The following is a 19,357-nucleotide window of genomic DNA, read 5'->3' on the forward strand; positions in this document are numbered from 1 at the left end:
CTACTGAGCTTTCTAGGCAGACTTGGTGACCTTGCCAGCCCCAGCAACCTTCTTGTTCACTGCATTGATCACACCCACAGCAACTGTCTGTCTCATATCATGGACAGTAAAACAATTCAGAAAAATAATTAGAGAAGCCCTCGACACGTATGGGTTTGCTAAGAACCATATTAATGACAGTAGCTTCACCAGATTTCTAGAATTTAGGTTCATCTTCCAGCTTCTTTTCAGAATGATTATCAGTTTTTTTTCAGCTAAGCAAAATTGCAAACAATGTGAGTTGCGTGAAAATCTTGTAGAAGGGTATACTCAGCATTGATTTGACATGGATGGTTTAGCATGATCACCTAAGCAGTAAAGCCAGCTACTTCCATTGGTGGGTTGGTGTTTTGCTGTCAGTGGGTCATGTTGCCTTAATGAATATCTTTGACGGAGATCTTCTTGACATGGAAGCCCACATTGTCCTCAGGAAGAACTTCACTCAAAGCTCCCTGGTTCAAAGGACTTTACTTCAGTTGTGGTGTTGACTGGAGCAAAAGCTAGCTCTGTGCTAGGTTTGTGTACACTGGTCTCCACTCAGCCCATAGGTACAGGACCAATATCATCAATTTTGCAGACACATTGAAGGGGAAGAAGTAGACTTGTTAGTTGGTCTGTTGGTGGGACGATACAACAGGGTTTCAAACAGCATGAGTTCCACTGGCATTCTCATCCTTGTGGGTGTCTTTCTATTCCTTGAACCATGACATTTTATCCCAGGGCTCCAGCATATTTTCACTGTTCCCACCAGAAGTTGGCACAAATGCTACTGGGTCAGGGTTGTAACCAATCTCCCTAACGTGGGTGCTGACTCTTAACAATTTCCTCCTATCTCTTCTGACTATAAGGTGGCTCAGCAGAATCTATTTTGTTAACACTAACAGTGAGTTGTTTCACACCCTCAGTAAGTTATTTCACATGCAGTGTGTGATCAAGAAGGACATGCTAACTGATCTAGCCATTCTTGGAACTCCTAGTACAAATTCTTTGACATCAACAACAACAACCAGCACAGTCATCCAAAGATGTGCATGCAATCATGTTTTTGATAAAGTCTCTTTGTTCTGGGACATCAGTGATAGTAATATGATACAGTCTCAAATTTCTACAAGGTGATGTGGGTGGCGATACTACACTCATACCTGGTTTTCAGTTTTTGCAAGACTCAGGCATACTTGAAGAAGTTCTTTTCCATCTCAGCAACCTGCTCAAATCTGTCAGTGGTTCTATTGATACTGGCATATTCTTGCCCAAATCTACATGTCCAATGATGATGATGTTGATATGAGTCTTTTCCTTTCCCACTTTTGCTTTGATTTCGAGTGGTTTTCATGACACCTATGTTCCGGCAGCAAACCCATTGTAAAAAAAAAAAAAAAAAAGCCATGATTTTTTTTTTATTCCATCATTCTTAAAAATGCTTTTAAATTTTAAATTAAAATTATGTAAGATTTATTAATTTGAAAGGCAGAGCTTCAGAGAAAGAGAGAGGAGACTTTCCATGTGCTGGTTCACTGCCCAAATGATTACAAATCCTGGAGCTGGGCTGGTTTGAAGTCAGGAGCCAGGGTGCAGGGGTCCAAGCACTTGGGCCATTCTCTACTGCTTTCCCAGGCACATTATAAGGGAGCTTGGTTGAAAGTGGAATAGCTGGGACTCAAATGACCTTAGCTGGCAACTTTACCAGCTACACCACAGTAGTGGTCTTTTCTATCTCTGACTGAAATATTTAAAAGGAAGTTGTAAGTAACACAGTATTGTACTGAAATGACACAATATTTATTTCCTAAGAAAGATGTTATCTAGTGTATCCTCAATAAATTTATCAGGCCTAATAAAATTAACATTAATTTTATACTACTATCTAATATTAATTCATATTCAAATTCCCCCAATTATTCTAAAGAGCTCATTAAGATTCATGTGTTGGATTGGTTGGGGTATCTCTTTAATACCTGTTTTTTTTTTTTCCTAGAAAAGTCTTCCTAAGTCTTTCTAAAAATAGATATCACTAACTTTTGAAGGATTCAAGACCACCTGTCCCACAAAATACTTTCTAGAAGTTATTGATCTAAGTTTATTTTCTCATGGGATTATTTAACTGGACTTCTATTTCCCATATAATCTCTAACTTTAAATTAAATTTAGAGATTTATTATACCTTAATTAAACTGTTTTATTATGCCAGAAAATGTCACACATAATGTTGAATGTGTCACTATGTTCAGCTTAGTGTCTCATGTCAGATTGTTTCACCCTTAGTGAGAATCTTGGAATATGCACCAAAAGGTATGTTTTGCCACTGCTTTTGATTACTGTGGAAAATCTTTTTAATTTTTCATGAACTTTCACTCACAGTGTCTCTCTTTGGGATCTCTTTACTCCTCCCCACTCTGGTCAGGTCACACATGTGATTCTGCCTTTTGTTGTCACTCAGCAAATTCTTGTCTCCTTTGTGACTTTTCTCTGGGCCTTTGCTCCAAACCTGGCTGCTGTATCTGCTCCTTGTAATGGGCCCACTGTGTTTATGTTGTCCTATGCCCATTCCTTTTCTTGGACGAATCCTCTAAGCTTGATACTTGTATTTCAACTATAACCTTCAAAGGTCTATTATGAAACTCACAGCCCTTATTTTTGATTCTGTGTTCTGGTTGAGTAATTCTTTAGTCCTCCTTTTGCTTGGGCAATAAATCTCAAAGGTGGAGGATTTCTCAGTAGAAGACTACATTAAGCAATGTTTATTTATTTATTGAGATTCATTTATTTGAAAAGCAAAGTTCTAGGAAGGGAAAGAGAGGCAGACAGGTGGGGAGGGATCTTCCAGCCACCGATTTACTCTCCAGATAGCCACAACAACCAAATCTGGGCTAGATAAAAGCTAGGAGATTGGAACTCCAGGTCTCTCAAGCACGTGACAGGGGTCCAATTGCTTGGACCATCTTCTGTTTTTCAGGTGCATTAGCAAGGAACTGGATCCAGAAGTAGAACATTTAAACGGGTGCCTTTAAGAGATGCTGATGTTGCAAGTGGTGGTTTAATTTGTTCTACAATGCCAGTTCCAATCAATATTTCAAAGTAGCTTTCTGTGCAATCCCTGTAGAGCCATTGGGTTATCACCAGTCACCTGAGAGGTTACAGAAATGAGAAATTGACTTGATGATGCTTCTCAGACTTTATGATAACTTTTCAGTTGTTAACAAGTAACATGGCAAAGAAGGAATTCTATGTGAAGAAAAACTCAAAAGCACAGCCTCACTGTGATGATCCTATTTCTGGTTAAGGATACCGGAGACAAATATCAGGATCAGGGTGTAGATTTAGCTTAGAGGTAAGACACTACTTGGGGTACACACATACCAGTTCTGACTCCATTTACCTACATACACAGGCTGGGAGGATACAATGATGGCACAAGTACTTGGGTCTCTATCACCCATACGGAGAACTGTGTTGGTTTCCTGGATCCTGGCTTTGACCTGGTCCAGCCCTGACTATTATGAGAGACAGAAAAGTTTAATGAAGGAAGATATCCAAATCCAGATGAGGCTACCTCCTGTTCAAAAAGGGCTGACATTTTAAACATGTTTCATGTTCCCGAGATCACTGAACTACCCTTTGACCTTGACAGCAAGAGCTTTCAGTAAGCTCCAGTGAATTCAACCAGTGATTGGGACCTGCTCTAAGACACCAGATATGTCCTGTAATAATAAAATATAGCAAAATAGCCACAATAATCTTTGAGGGCCTGCATCTTTCCAAAAGTTCTCATATTGAATCTTACCACTAATGTGATCATATTAAGAGGTGGAACTTTTGGGAGTGATTAGGTCATAAGGGTTCCACCCTCACAATTGGATTAGCTTCCTTATAAAGGACCTTGAGGGCACCAGGCAACTGCTTTTTGACTTCTTATCCCTTTCTGTCTCTTGCTGCATGTTCATCACCTCCAGAGGATGCAGCTGCAAGGGGCCACCCTGAAAGCATTCATCAGCACTTGGCAGACACCACATCAACTGAAACCTTGATCTTGGATTTCCCAGACCTGTAACCATGAGAAATATGTTTTTATTATTTGTAAGTTACCCAGTTTCAGGTATGGATGCAGCTGCAAGGGGCCACCCTGAAAGCATTCATCAGCACTTGGCAGACACCACATCAACTGAAACCTTGATCTTGGATTTCCCAGACCTGTAACCATGAGAAATATGTTTTTATTATTTGTAAGTTACCCAGTTTCAGGTATTTTGTTATAGTGCATAAACTGATTAAACAAATTCAGTACAGAGCAGTGAGGTGATGCTGATATTAAAGATGGGAAAAAGTGGATGTAGCTTTGGAAATGGGTGATGGGTACGAGCTTAGATAGTTTGATGTTTGTGCTGGAAAAACCCTAGATTTCACTGTTGGATTAATTCCTTTAAGGTTTCAGAAACAGAACTGTAGTCTGAGAGGCTATTCAGGTGGTTTTCATTGTAATATTGATGGAGACATGGAGAGAAAAAAAATGCACTGATGAAATCTTAAATGGAAATGAGGAATGTCTTATTGGGAATTGGAGGGAAGACCATCTTTGTTACAAAGTTGGTAAAGAATTTGGCTGAACTGTGTTTGCATATTGGTATTTTGCAGAAGGCAGAATTTGAAAGCAATGAAACAGAACAAATATGCGTAGATTTTGAAGAAAATTTTACACCAAAATGCACTGTATTTTAAATCTGCTTTTTGTGGGCTTTTTGAGGAGTCTACCTTTATTTGGTGAAAGAACTATCCAAACAAACATTTCAAGGTGCTGTGTGGCTTCCCTTGATTGTTTATGGCAAAATGTAAGAGGGGAAAAACGAATTAAAGGTAGAATTCAAAAGTGTGTGTGCTAGTTTTAGCCTGGCAAGAATGCAAAGAATAACATGGCTTATTCTACAGAGAATATTGAGTGCTGCTAAGCACCTATTTTCTATGGCTAGTATGGATATAAGGAAGCCAGATACTTGTCATGAAGGCATTGGAACAAAATAGCCTCCACAGTATTTTGGAGAAATTTGGGGCTGCTTTCTCCATCACAGCCCCAGAATGCTGAGACCTTGAGGGCAAACTGGGCTCAAGGGAGGAATTCCAAGGTGTCGGTGAGACCTTGGAACTTGCTGCCCAGTGCAGCTTCCTATCTGCTCCAGGCATTCAGACATAGGGCTCCTTGATTGCTCTGGTTGTAGCTCAAGACTCTTGGGCTTTGGGCTGGTGCCAAAGTCTAGTGGCTAATGTCCTCACCTTGCATATTCTGGGATCCCATATGGGCACCAGTTCTAATCCTGGCAGCCCTGCTTCCCACCCAGCTCCCTGCTTGTGGCCCAGGAAAGCAGTCAAGAACAGCCCCAGGCTTTAGGACCCTGTACCCATGTAGGAGACCTGGAGGAAACTCCTGGCTCCTGGCTTCAAATTGGTTCAGCTGTGGTTCTTGCAGCCACTTGGGCAGTGAATCAGCCGATGGAAGATCCATTTGTGTAATTCTTTCACTCACCTAATCATCAAAAGATGTTTACCCATCACTTCCTGGGACCTGAGGTGGTTGATGTACAGTTGCACAACCACTCTCATTTAAAGCCCCTTAAAAGCCTATGCTGGTCTCTGCTTAATGACTTAGTGACTATATCCTCTTCTTGCATGTGCCAGGATCCCATATGGGCACCAGCTCATGTCCCAGCTGCCCCACTTAACTTCCAGCTCCCTCCTTGTGCACTGGGAAAGTAGTAGAGGACAACGTAAAGCCTTGGAACCTTGCACCTGCATAGGAGACCCAGAAAGTCCTGACCCTGAACTCTGGTCATTGTAGCCACTTGGGAAGTGAACCAGTGGATGGAATATCTTTGTCTCTCCTTCTCTCTGTAAATCTGTCATTCCAACAAATAAATCTTGAAAGAAAATAGATGGGGGAAGAGCTCTCTCTTCATTGCATGCTCATGCTTTGGCTGTTTCATCTCTCTTACACTTGGACTCTTCATCTCTTGCACACCACCTGCTGTCTTGCTTCCCATGGATGGACTTTGAGGACAGAAGCTAGCAATCTCCCTCCCTTACCACCTGCTTTAATTATCTAAGTCTATATTTAAAATGCTTTAGAAGAGGCAAAAATCTCTCACTTAAGAAAGAAATATTAGGCTCCCAAGCCTAGATCACAACAAAGACTTATTGGAAAGGAGCACATGAAAAGTACTAGGGACTGAAAGCTATCATCTTAATTTGTATGTTTAAACTTAATCTCTAGTCACTAAATCAGGCCTAAGAGATGGAGTGATTAGGTCACAAGAGCTACCCTGCTGATTGGATTAGTGTCTTATTAGGGCTCAAGAGAACCAGCTAGCCAGCTCTGCCCCTCCCACCTTAAGAAGGCCCTTAGCTGACCTTGAACATGAGAGTCTTGATCTTGGGTGTCCCATTGTCCTCCTGAACTGTAAGAAATAATCCCTAAGGCATTTTGTGGTAGCAAAAACAAAACAAAATAAAACAAAACAGAAACTGAAAAGAACCAAACCAACCAAAACCAAAAACAACAACAAAAACCAACCCGAAAAACAACAACAGAAAAACCCCGACGCAATCTATGGCTGCTTGAATTGAACTTGTTAAAAAGATTTTTTTTATTTGAAAGGCAAATTTATAAAGAGGGAGAGAGAGAGATACAGAGACAGAGAGAAGAGGTCTTCCATCTGCTGGTTCAAACCCCAGATGAATGAAATGGCTAGGCTGAAGCCAGGAGCCAGGAACTTCCTCCTGATCACCCACGTGAGTGCAGGAGCCCAAGCACTTGAGATATCTGACACTTCTTTATCAGGCACATTAGCAGGAAGCTGGATCCGAAGTGGAGCACCTGGGACTGCGGCCACTTGGGCAGTATCACCATAGACAGCAGTTTAACCCACTATACCTTAGCACAAACCCAAATGATAATTTTTAATAAAAAAAAAGTATTGGCAGGCACTCACATGGGAGATCTGGAGGAAGTTTCTGACTCCTGGCTTGGCTATTTCTTTCATTTGGGGAATGAACCTGTGGATATGAGATTTTCTCTCTCCCCCTCTCTTTATACATATCTTCCTTTCAAATAAATAAATTCTTAAACAAAATTTTATAGGACCTTATAAAATAATCTTTTCACTTTTATGAAACCAATTATGTGTCCAATATAGATTCATAAAAGATGAAATAAGCATATCTATTATACACGAAGTTTGCTACTGTTGATGCTTCCTTCTGATATTTCTTAGAACTGTGCATGTAGATATGCATGTACATACACCAAATATGCATTTTAATAACACACTACCAGGTTTTTTCACAAATTGCTTTTTAACAATCTTCAACTTTACATGTCAACTTTTTAAAAAGAATTTTTTTTTTAATTTGAAAAGCAGAGTTATAGACAGAGAAAAAGAGAGAGAAGAGAGAGAAAAGAACTTCTATCTACTAGTTAGCTCCCAAATGACCACAAAGGCCAGAGCTGTGTTAGTCCATAGCTAGGAGTTTCTTTCTGGTCTCCCATGTGGGTGTAGGGCTGAAGGCCTTATGCCATCCTCTGTTGCTTTCACAGGCTGTAAACAGAGAGTTAGATGGAAAGTGGAACAGCCAGGATGTTGGCATCCCAGGTGGAGGCTTAGCCTGCTATGGCATGACACTGGCTACCGTGTCTAAATTTTAGATGCTGCTTAATATCAAATCATTTTCTCTAACCCACCCTAAATATTCCTTTCTACAATTTAGCCAGATCAAAATTCAATCCAGTAGCAACTTTCGCTTTGTACTTGAGTGCCTTTCAATTCCGAGCGTCCTGGTATTCATAGAGAAATTATGACATTTGTCTAACTATGCAAAGGTTTGGAAAAGTCTAACCTCTTGGTTTAACCCATCTTACATTGGTTCATGTATTCTATCTATCCAGGAGAGCAAAGGAGAGGAGACCCTGACTCTTAACTGGCTTGACCCAAACTGACAAACATAGGCTGAATGGTCTTCACCTAACGGCAGGGGAAGCAGGAAAGCTTCTGGAATTAATGCTTCACATACTGCTGCTGCAGCCACCCCTTTTGAGTCCCTGACCTGCAGGCTTGTTTTCTTTCTTTTCTTTCTTTCTTTCTTCCTTTCTTCCTTTCTTCCTTTCTTCCTTTCTTCCTTTCTTCCTTTCTTTCTTTTAAAGGAGCAGTTACAAGAGGGAGAAAGGGAACGCAAGAGAGAGAGAATAATTCTCAATCTACTGGCTTACTTCCTAGATGGTCACCGTGTCCAAGGCTGAGCCAGGCTGCTTGGAACTCCATCTGCATCTCTCACATGGGTGGCAGGAGTACAAGTACTTACATCATCTGCTTTCCCAGGGAATGGGATCAGAACTGAAACAGCTAGAACTGGAACTAGTACTCATGTAGTATGTTGGCAATGCAGGTGATGGCCTAATCTGCTGCAACACAATGCCTGTTCTGACTCTGTAGTAGTGAAGTAACTTGAGCATGTTTCCTATGGGTTTCTACACTTCTGAATTTTTGTGACTGCTTTGTGAGTTAACTTGCTGTTCTCTGTCCTATAAGCTGAGATTTGAATATGGAGGCATAAGCATACATGTTAAACAGGTTTTACCTGGATGCATGAAAGATGCTGTGTAAATGGCATATTTAAATGTCTTGTTAACTTGTATGGTGACACTATGTTATTTATGGGACTAAGGTACTGAGCATCTGGCTTCTCAATTAAATGGTGAAAGCTTTGCATTTATGTGTTGTAAATTTACATCTCATATCTTTAATTCTGTCTGGCAAGCCTTATTCATCAATAATTTTATCAGATATTACATAATACTTGTTTTCTAATTTATTCATTCTTTCTGCTTTGTTAGGTGACTTTCTTTTGTGAAGGTCTGCCCTCATTTAGTTGCTTTGAAATAAAGTTGCCTACTAGGAATACTTAGTTATTTCCATGTATTTGCTGATTTTGTAAGTTAGGAACTAGCAAATGTATGGTTCAAATAACATGAATTTTGAGTTCCTTTGTTTTTTAACAAAAATTGATTTTTTTGTGAAGATAACAGCAGGTTCACACAGAGTTGTAATCAATAATACAGACAGAGATATCATCCAAATGTTTTTACTGGTGATTTTGAGAGATGATATAGTATATTTTCATAGTTGAGTTATCAAATCAATACAATGTATTTTGTCTTATTAAATGTTCTCCAAATTTTTGTGCATAGTTGTACATGTGTACATGTTGTGTGTGTTCTCCACAATTCATCGCATGTTTAAGTTTGTGCCTCTAGTGTTCGATCAAGATATAGAACAGTTAATCACTACAGGGATCCTGTGAGTTGTAACGACACCCACACACTACCACTCTCCAGCACCCACTTTTGGTTCCTAACCACTGGTTCATCTGTTCTTCATTAGGGAAGTAATTATAGCAAATGGCATGAAGGGGGTCCACAGGAACAGGTATTACCAAGAAAATTGCATTAAAGACTACCTGATATACTTTCACAACATTGAAAACACAATGTATAAAATGTTTGAAATAAAATCTAATTTAGAAAGGTGTGTGAACCAATGTATGGAAAAGCTGCCAATGTGGACCTGTCTGGAAAGTTTCCCATTGGCAAAGCCTGATGCAAATTATTCATTTAAAATACATATATTTACTCAAAAGGCAAAGAGGCACAAAGAGCAATATTCTCCATCTGTTGGTTCACTGCTAGAATGTTCGTGTAGCCATGGTTGGGTCATGCTGAAGCCAGGAGCCTGCAAATCAATAGTCTCCAACATGTGTGCCAGGGACCCAGGTACTTGAGCAATCAACAAAATACTAATTCAAATTTTATGATGAAATATGAATAAAAAACTTCAGTAGTCAATTACACTTTACTGAGTAATACTAGTTTTGCTATTTTTAAAGTTTTCCCATAAATTCCTAACCATTGGTAAGATTTTTTTGTTGTTTTGATAAAAATTTTAATGATCATGACATAATTATAATTTTCCTCATTGACTATTATGTTAGTTTTGTATAATTGCAGCTTACACTTGCTGTTTTAGTGCTACTTCAAAAAGATTTACTTGGAGAATCAAGATGGCAGAATAAGGTAAGGACACATTAAATGGACAGAGAAACATTTAATCAGGATGAAGCAGAGAGGACACATTCCAGGAAATAGGAGAGGACAGAACAACAGCAGAGTGATACCTGGAGACTGACAGAGAAAAGCAGCAAAAACAACTGTGTGATGATGCAGTGACTGATAATCTAGCAGCATTCAGCTAACGGCAAACTGAACACTAGCAGAAGGAACTCCACCAGCAACCAGGTGGGAAGAGACTTTCATGGGAGCTTGGGAGGTGAACCCAGACAAAGAACTGTATGTCCAGCTGGTCTGTTTGATTTGACCACCAGCAGAGATAGAGCAGTAGATCCCAGATGGGCAGTGTGAGAACAGGGTGAATTTCACAGCACAGTCAGCCCCCTAGAGCCTAATTGGGTGCCATTTTGTTTAAGGAGGCAAAGGCAAGGAAAGGACTGAGCATGCTCTGAGCTGGGAGTGGACTCTTTTCTGACTCAGTGAACTGCAACAGCATGGTGTTCTACAGGTTCCACCCAAGACAGGTCTGGGTAGCCCCAGACTTCACAGCTAGCAGATCAAGAACTCTAGTAGTGGCACATCAGGCGCCATTTTGTACAGTGTGGCAAAAGTTTTAGGACTGCAGGGGACAACAGTGAGCTGTGCATGTGCTGAGCTTGCATAACTCACTGAGGTCCATGGATAGCACTGGTCCCGCAGGAAAATAATACCAACTATGGCATCATACAAGTCAAAATAGATCCATGTGGCCCTCAGACCTGACAGTCAACAGGTTCTTGCAAGAATACCACCACCAACAATCTAGCTATATAGGACACCTGGTGTCTCCTGAATCCTGGGACCTGCTCCAACTGGAAGTGGGAGAAAGGTTGTACAGACAATAATGCAGCAGGAGGTACAGAGCAGGGAGCCAGGAGCTGGGGGCTATGGAGACCATGTTGGAAGTCTAACATAAGAACCCAGACCTGGAACTTGCTGGAGGGAGTGGCGCAACGTAAACAAAGAGCTATGTACCAACTGCAATAAGTAAAATCGAATTGTAGACCTGTGGGTAACAGAGCTTAGAAAGCTGCCCCAAGGGAAAGATTCTGCTAACCAGAAGTACAATGAAGCAAAAGAAGAGACAGAGGCACAATGAGTGTTACTAAAAACTCCCATGCAAAGGAGCAAAACCCTATGCCAACCTCAGAGTTAACTGAGGAAGACATCGAGAAACTGGAGGATACAGAATTCAAAACACTTGTTATAAAACTTACCAAAAATGAGAAGCACATGCAAGAGTACAAAGAATTTGATGATTTTGTCACACAGGGAATGAATCAAATGAAAGCTGATACATTAGAAATGAAGAATAGAGTGGGACAAATTAAAAGTACAGTGGAGAGTCTCCAAAATAGAATGAAACAAGCAAAAGAATCTCTGAATCAGAAGATACTTCTTGTCACCAGGGGGAAGCAAACAAAAAGCTGGAAGTAGAGCTGCATCAGGCCAAAAAAGTGTTCAAGAATTGAAAGACACTATTAAGAGGCCTAACATAAGAGTTAAGGAAGTCCCAGAAGGTGCAGAAAGAGATGCTCGGATTAAAGGTGTATTCAGTGAAATAATAAGAGAAAATTTCCGTAATCTAGAGAAAGAATTGGGAAACAACATCCAGAAGGGGTACAGAACTCCCAACAGGCTTGATCAAAAGCTATTTTCACCACAACATATGATCATCAGGCTCTCTTCAGTTGAACATAAGGAAAAGATCCTTAAATGTGCTCATGAAAAGAATCAACGGACATATAAAGGAATGCCAATTAAACTCACAGGAGAGCTCTCACAGGAAACTCTACAGACCAAGAGAGAAAGGAGTGACACATTCCAGATTCTAAAAGAAAAAAATTGTCAGCCCAGGATAAATATCCAGCAAAGCTTTCCTTTGTCTTTGGAAATGAAATAAAATTCTTCCTCAGTAACAAAAAGTTAAATGAATAAACCTCTTTCAAAACTGCCCTACAAAGGATACTTCAAGATGTTCTCTTGACGGAGAAGAGGAATAGCACCCACCAAAACCAAAGGCAAGTGTGAAGAACATCCCAGTAAAATGACAACAGAAGACTAAATCAATGAACAACCCATTCCTAAAATGACAAGACCAAATTACCACCCATACATATTAACCCTAAATGTAAATGCCTTAAGTTCAATCAAACATCATAGATTAGTAGACTGGATTAAAAGACAAAACCCATCTATTTGTTGCCTACAGGAGACACATTTCACCAACAAAAATCAGCAGAAACTGTATCTCATAAATTTTAATTTTTAAAATTTTTGTTAGTGTCATCTCTTCAAAACACTTTCTTCTGATGAAATCATTCAATGACTTATGGATCATAGAGTAGCATCATTTTCTTCAAAAAGGTTATTAATTTTCTTTTCCATTTCTTCAGCAACATATTAGTCATTCAATGGCATGTTATTTAACTTCATGGTTGTGTTCATTTCTTTTTTCTTCCTGTTGTTGATTTTGTTTTGTGTCTTTTCATTTAAGGGGATGTATAGTAGCTGTGTAATGGAGACTCTCATATCTAGTAACATGTTATTTAACTTCATGGCATTGTAAATTTCTATTTTTCTTCCTGTTGTTGATTTTGTGACTTTTCATTTAAGGGGATATACAGTAATTTTGAAATGGAGAGTAACATATCCAGATGTGAGAATACAATATAGTATGCATCGCTACTTCCAGACAAAGATGGACTCCCAATGAAACTCTATATCTTGACAATAGGATGCTGGACTCTCTGCCATTGTCCACGCCCACAATGATGGACATATGACTGTGTATGAAGAACTATACTTTAGTAATGACATAGGTGAACTAGGTGGGTTAGGGGAATTGGGGAGGGATAAGGGAAATCCCAGGAGCCTTTTTAACTGTATCATAAAATGATAATAATAATAATAATAATAAATAGAATAGATTTAAAAAGATTTACTGATTTGTTTAAAAGGCAACATAATGGGATACCAGAGGTGACAGAGTTGGAGAGGACATAGAATAAGAGACAGAAAGAGAGATCTATCCACTGATTCACTTCCTAAATGGCTACAACAGGCAGATCTGGGGCGGGCTGAGTCAGAAATTTGAAACTTTATCCAGATTGCCCATTTGGGTCGTAAGGGGCCTGACCACTTTGGCCATCATCTTTTGCCTTCCCAGAAAAATTAAGAGATGAAGAGGAAACAGAGCAGTCGGGACTCAATCTGGCACTTCAATACTGGATGATGGAGTCCCAGTCACAAACATAACCCACAATGTCACACACAACAGACCTCATTTAAGGCTATTTTTATGGTGTTGCACAACTGTGCAGTGTGAGGTCTGTTTGTATGTACTAATGTCTTATTGTGTGTTTTTTAAAACTTCTGAAAATATTGCAAACTTACAGAAAAATTTTAAGAATAGTATAGTGTATCTCTTCCCCTTGATTTTCTCTCGCTCAGTCTATAAATAGCACACACGTGTATATACTCGCTTATTGTTAAGCTGCTTTTTTTCTTTTTTCTGCATGATGATGATTCATTGTTATCATTCCTTAATCCTTTAGTTTTTATTTCCACAAAACAATGACACTCTGGCATATCCGCAATACAGCCATTTAAGTTAGAAAATATTTCAGTATCTGACTGAGGTTAGTCATGATGGTGACAGAGAAGAGATCACATGGTGAGCCAAAAAAAGAGAGGGAGACAGAGAGAGAGAGAGAGATCCTAGGTTCACCTTGAACTCAAACAGTGATCAACTCTCTTACAAGAGCCATAAAGACATCCCAAGTGCCCCATCAGGACAATTAGATCAAGTCTTCACCTTTAATCCATCAGTCATTAACATTCAGATACCAGGGTCTAAATATCTGTGTTTTGGGACATGTTCTACTCAGTCTGTAACACTCCTCAGTTTATAATTCTTATGGATATGAGGCAAAATGTGGGTTCACTTCTACTTTTTTGAGTTACCAGATTTTACTATTATCATTTTTTTCTAAGTTCTGTTTTTAACATATGCCTTTATTGTGTACTAAATTCTCGTGTATATTTGTGTGGGGTTCTAGCTTTCAATTATTGCTCTTGCTTCATCTTTTTGTTTATGGGCCATGGTATTTTAAATATTGAGACTTTATATTTTTGTTTCGTTATCTAGCAGGGCCATTGTGTTCTTACTTAGTTATCAGATTGTTCTGTTCCAGGAAGAAATAATGTTGGTATTTTTATTGGGACCAAATGTATAAATTGGCAGTGGAGGGACTGACCTCTTTATGATGTTAGAACTTCTTATCCAGAGACCTGGCATCTTCTTTTTCAAATTTATTTTCCAGGTCTATCTAGCTTTGTATCTCCTAGTAATAATTTTAAATTTCCATTTACAGATTCTTCACTTTCTGCCAATGTAAAAGGTTAGGCAGTGCTGTGTGAAATAATAAAGACATACAACTCACAAAGTACCACCAGGCTTTGTCTCACTCTTGCAGAGACTGATACAGGTGAGGTGATGGTGTGGTGCATTTGTCTGTTTGAACATTTCCTTACTGTGTACCACCACCAAGAAAGTCATTTTTCAGTTACCCTTGAGTGGGAAAAGACAGCATGAGGATGACTCATTGCTCTCAATGTCTCTAGTCAACTCTAGTCAGATTTTGTCTTGTAGAATTCAGCACATGTTCTTGCCTACCTGCAGGAAGTCTGAAAAATAGAATTTTCATCTGTGTTCTAGAATGACGTAAATACCAAGTATAGGTAAGTGATGTGTTCCTTTGGTTATATCTTTTGATGAGTAGTTTATAAATGTACTATAGTATCACTGTCTGTATGTCAGTGATATATCCTTTCCCACTGTGATTTGTCAGTTGATAGCATCAGCTTTTGTAAATGTATGATATCATCTAAAGATATGTATTGTTTTACTTTTTCTTGTTAAATTCATTTTTAAAATATTGATTGACTCATTTGAGATACAGAGAACAATAAAAGGATTCCCATCTACCAGTTCATTTCCCAGAAGACCACAATAAGTAGAACTGCACTGGGTCAAACCAGGAGCAGAGAACCCCATGCAGGACTCCCCTGTGGGTGCCAGTGATCCATCTACTTGAACCATCACTGCTGCTTCGCTTCACAGAGTCTACATTAGCAGGAAGCTGAAGTTAGAAGCTGAAGCTATGTATTGAACCCATGTACTCTGGTATGGAATGTGGTCAAGCACAACTAATTGTCTCAATCTTCAAGCCAAACACTTGCCGTTTACTCTTAAGTTCGCGCATGTATGATTTTTCATGTCAAATAACACTGCTGAGTACATTTAGGGACAGTGCTAAATTTCAATGGGAAGGGCAGGCATTTTTGCTTCTTCCTTCCTGCCTTTCTTCTATATTTTCCCATTTGACCGGATGTTTTGCCAATAGCTATCACTCATGGGTCCAGGTACTCTTCTGTTCTCAAGCAGGGATTCTTTGCAGTCATTCTCCATCTGATGCACAAGATAGATATTGCTATCCAGTATCTGTTGTTAACATAATGAACTTAGAGACACTTAGATTGAGATAATTTCACTCCTTGGATTCCTATGCAAGCTACCTAAATCTAAATCAGAATGAGTGGTCATAATCCACAAGCTTAACCAATTAGTCATAAGCTGCCAACTAATTTCTAAATGGGAACACTCTACCTTAGCCAATTGAATATTCTCTTTCTCTTGTTTCCTGTAATACCTACCTCTACCCCCAGGAGTAGACCTGACCTACTTGTAGATTCTGCCCTTCTCGGGAACTGATATCTACCCATATAAACTCTTTAAAACTTTGATGCACCTAAGTGTACTTAAATTTATCTAATGAGCCCTGATATAGCCTTTCTTGTCAATCCTACCTTGAGATATATCACACTTGGAAACTGGGGCAACATCTGGACCATCTCATATATGAACAAAGCTGTGCTTCATTTTGGCCTTTCTAATAACACTGGTAACCCCAGAGGCTGTTGATCCAGCTGTATCAGCACAAGATGGGGCCAGAATTACTTATCAACCTTATTGCAAGTCCCAGGTGTGAAGGAATGAAATAGTTGCCTTGTTTTATTTAATTGTAACCCTTAGCATGCATTATGTGCTCAGTAAATATTAGTTGAAGGTTTCTGTGAACAGAAACCTGGTGGCTTGGGAACAGCTGCTATGTCTTTTTTTTCAGTCTGCATGTTCATCACACAGCAAGAAGCTCTTTGCAAACACCAGAGTGAGTCTTTAATGCTGAGATTACCTTGCTTAACAGTCAATTTAGTTTTCTGGCAGTAAACTCAGTGACTGCATATTTCTTTAAGAGATATCCAAAATGAAAACATGGGGGAAAGAAGGAGTAGCTAATCTAGTGATTTTCAAAGTATGGTCCCAGAACCTGTACAATCAGCATTTCCTAGGAACTTGCTGTAAATATAAACTATGGGACTCCCAACCCATACCTAAGGAATCAGAATCTCTGGGATGTTGTCCAGCAACCTGGATTTAGAGAAGGTCTCAAGATTATTTGATACATGCTCAAATATGAGACTCATAGGACCCATAATCTAAAGAGGACTGAGGGAGTGAGCCAGATGCAGAAAGAGAAAGACATATGGCCAGCACCAGAGCACAGATGTACAGTTAGGAGGTCTCAGGTCTTTGGGGTGAAGTGCAAAGGAAGAATCTCAACTTTGGAGAGGACTGGAGAGAGTCAAGCTTCCTTGCACCTGGGAATATACTTGGCATGTTAGTAGTAATGGACATTCAGGTGGAAGGATAGAACACAAACAAAGTCTCAAACAGAAAACATTATGACCCAATTCTTGGATCTGAACTGTAACATCTGGTTGGGTTAGCTTGGCATGCTACCTTTGCTTCAATTGAACCAGGTAGCATAGCGTGGGTTCTAGGCAGGTATTGTGTACATAATACTAAGGATTCCTTCTGATGTAGACACAAAATTTTCAAGTTACTCAATCAAACATGAGTCAAGATACTTCTGCAATGTTCTGAAGATCCTACATTATTTGCTTTATGTAAAGGGAAATTATCCTTGGTGGATTGGATCCAACTAGATAGGCCCATTAAAGGGAGATGAACTCTTGCTGCAAGAGACTTGAGGGTGACAGGGTTTCAGCATGAAGGAAATACCTCAGGCTGCTTTGAATATGAAGAGAGCTGTTGACAAGATAAGAGGGTGGGTGGCTTTTGAGAGGTCAGAGCTCCCCTGACTCACAGCCAGCTAAGTAAGAGAACCTCAGTCCTACAACCACAGCACCTGAAGCCTGCCATCCCATAAGCTTGGAGGAGGGCCTAGAGCACGAGTAAGAGTGCAGCCCTGCCAACACCTTGGCTCTAGCTTTGTTAGACCTTGAGCTCTCACTTATGTCTGATATAGTATGAGATTCTAAATAAGTGTGTGTTAAACTGCTTAAAGTCATCTCTCAGGCTGCATTTTGTGGCAGAGATAAGAAACTTCATGACAAATGCTGCATTTGATGACAGAGATGAGAAATCCCTAGTTTAAGAGAGCCGAGGATGGCCAGGATGCTGTTACACAGCCTGATACTATATCCTTGCCTTCATTTTGGTAGGAACAGGTGACCCTGATTTGCACCCTCTACCAGGTACGAAGACCAGCTTGAACAGGCCAAATAACTTGTTCAAGAACGGAAAGGAGGCAGATACAAGAGACATAGAAAGTAGTGACAGTGTGAGGTTACTGTGTTGGGGGTTACAGCCTAAATGTCTTGGCTTGACATTTCCATGTAGTTTGCTTCTAAACAGAGTTTCTGAAATCTTCCCTAGCTCTCCAATCCTGTGCCAACCTGGTTTATCCACAATCCCAGGAATAAGCTGTTATAATCTTAACTTTGACCCTTGCTGATACTTTCCACATCCTAGGATGACCTCTTTTCTCTTCCTCCACAAAATGAGTGACAACATCACCTGATGAGTTAGTGACAAGACCAGGTGACTTGTCCATGTATGCATCTACAAATGTAGACATGCCAAAGCAAAGCTATTAAAACTATGGCTTTAAAATATACATATTTAAGCAGTTTTATCTTAAATCCAGAACACATTCTTGTTTGTTTGTTTTAAAATATATGTATCTATTTTATTGTTCCATGATATAGTTCCATAGGCTCCAGGATTTCCCTTCCCCCCCACATACTGATTTATCCCATATCATTATAATGGTATAGTTCTTCATAAACAGTCATAAGTTCATCATTCTGCCATTTAAGTGTATCCAAACATTGTAGACATGGACAATGGCCGAGAGTCTAGACTGTTACTGTCAAGATACTTTCAGCAGTTTCATCGGAAGCCCATCTTTGTTGCAAGTAGAGATGCACACTGCACTGTATCTTCACATCTGTATGTAATTGTCTCTACTACACAGTTACTATAAATCTCACCGAATGAAAAGCCATAAAACAAAATCAATAACAGAGAGAAAAATAGAAAATTGAAAAAAATCATGGTCAAATAACATGAAATAAATGACCAATGTGTCTAAAGTAAAGAAAAAGAAAACCAAAGACCTTCCTGAAGCAAATGATGCCATTGTGTAATCTATGAGTCAGTGATGAAATCAATAAGGAAAAAAACCTTTTTTTTTGAATGAATGAAAATAAAAGCAAGGGCCCGGCGGCATGGCCTAGCAGCTAAAGTCCTCACCTTGAAAGCCCCGGGATCCCATATGGGCGCCGGTTCTAATCCTGGCAGCTCCACTTCCCATCCAGCTCCCTGCTTGTGGCCTGGGAAAGCAGTTGAGGATGGCCCAACGAGGTTCCAGGTTCCTGGCTTTGGATCGGCGTGCATCGGCCCGTTGCGGTTCACTTGGGGAGTGAATCATCGGACGGAAGATCTTCTTCTCTGTCTCTCCTCCTCTGTGTATATCTGGCTGTAATAAAAATGAATAAATCTTAAAAAAAAAAACAAAAATAGAGGGTTTGGGGAGGGATGGGGAGAACCCAAGTACCTATGTAACTGTGTCACATAATACAATGTAATTAATGAAGTAAAAATAATAAATAATAAAAAAAAAACAAATGGGAAAAAAACCAAAAATACCAATTCCCTGCGATGTAATAAAAACAGTACTAAAAGGGCTATTGAGCTTATATGTTAGTTTATATCAGAAAGAACATATGATATTTGTTCTTTTGGGA

The 19,357-nt window shown here is 39.6% G+C and overlaps 1 pseudogene; it reads right to left on the bottom strand.

Annotated features, from left to right (window-relative positions):
* LOC105941571 (elongation factor 1-alpha 1-like) lies at positions 1-3,476 on the bottom strand (annotated as a pseudogene).
* Between the last annotated feature and the right edge of the window lie 15,881 nt (positions 3,477-19,357).

This window comes from Ochotona princeps, chromosome 9 (assembly GCF_030435755.1).
Source record: "Ochotona princeps isolate mOchPri1 chromosome 9, mOchPri1.hap1, whole genome shotgun sequence".
Taxonomy (NCBI): Eukaryota; Metazoa; Chordata; class Mammalia; order Lagomorpha; family Ochotonidae; genus Ochotona; species Ochotona princeps.